The sequence below is a fragment of the Colobus angolensis genome, unplaced genomic scaffold (genome assembly GCF_000951035.1).
Source record: "Colobus angolensis palliatus isolate OR3802 unplaced genomic scaffold, Cang.pa_1.0 Scaffold76, whole genome shotgun sequence".
NCBI lineage: Eukaryota > Metazoa > Chordata > Mammalia > Primates > Cercopithecidae > Colobus > Colobus angolensis.
Window position 1 is genome coordinate 514,798 of NW_012121376.1, and position 1,553 is coordinate 516,350.

The following is a 1,553-nucleotide window of genomic DNA, read 5'->3' on the forward strand; positions in this document are numbered from 1 at the left end:
GGCGCCTGTAGTCCCAGCTACTCGGGAGGCTGAGGCAGGAGAAGGGCGTGAACCCAGAAGGCAGAGCTTGCAGTGAGCTGAGATCGCGCCACAGCACTCCAGCCTGGGTGACAGAGCGAGACTCCGTCCCCCCAGCCAGAAGACAACAACGTGGCAGCTCCCTGTACCCTGACAAGCAAGTCTTCAGGATGTTGACTGCAGGCAGCACTGTGCGGAATAAGGAGCTTCGTGTCCGCAGTGTCGCCTAACAAGGCATGGCTGGGAACACACACAAGGCACGACCCGGGTGTTCGTGAGGGACGGACAGAGAAGACCCGTGTGCCCTGTGCTCCAACCTTCACGTCGCTGTGCCCCACGTGAGGCTCTTACTGGATTCACCACTTGGAACGCATACATTTAAAAATTATATAGAAATCATGGTTCTGGGATGGCGGAGGCAAACCTGCGTCTGTCCTGAGGACACAGAGGAGGTGGACCCCCCTCTGACGCCCACGCCACCCTGAGTCAGCAGTCACAGGAAACCAGTGTTATCTTTTAGAAATCAAAGACACTCAAGCGTTGCTAACATAACACCTGCACTTTGGCCTGGCTCTGGGTGTCCCGGGCTCTGGGTGTCCTGGGCTCTGGGTTGCTCTGCTTAATTGTCCTAGGAGGGGTCACATTGTGTTAATGAGTAAACTGAGGCACAATAATTTTTTTTTTTTGAGAAGGAGTCTCGCTCTGTTGCCCAGGCTGGAGTGCAGTGACGCCATCTCGGCTCATTGCAAGCTCCGCCTCCCGGGTTCACATCATTCTCCTGCCTCAGCCTCCTGAGTAGCTGGGATTACAGGCACCTGCCACCACGCCCGGCTAATTTTTGTATTTTTAGTAGAGATGGGGTTTTACCATCTTGGTCAGGCTGGTCTTGAACTACCGATCTCAGGTGATCCACCTGCCTTAGCCTCCCAAAGTGCTGGGATTCCAGGCGTGAGCCACCGTGCCCAGCCCCGTCCCTGATTTTCTTTGCGGTTCCACGAGACTAGAGCTGTTCGTGTTGGGTGCTGAGCTACAGTCTGTGGTCCGGACATTCTTGTGCTGTCTCATCTCTGATGCTGCGCCTTTGGGTGAGCGAGAGTGACCACAGCCACATCACCCGTCCCAGCCGTGCACCTGTAGGGAACCTTGATGCTCCTCCATGGCGGAGGGAGTCTGTGTCCCTCTGTGTGGGTTTGCGACTTGCCTGTAGCCTGTAGGATGTGAAAGGAGTGACTCCCAGTATCAAGGCAGAGCCCGTGCTATGGATGGCATGCTTGTGCTTCTCCCAAATCCATGCATGGACGCTCCGGTCCTCAGCTTTATGGCGTCTGGAGATGAGGCCTTTGGGAGGTGGTCAGGTTATGAGGGTGGAGTCTCACACTAGAATTAATATCCTTGTACCCTGAGGTCAGGAGTTCAAGACCAGCCTGGCCAACATGGTGAAACCCAGTCTCTACTAAAAATACAAAAAATTAGCCAGGCGTGGTGACAGATGCCTCTAATCCCAGCTACTCAGGAGGCTGAGGCAGGAGAATTGC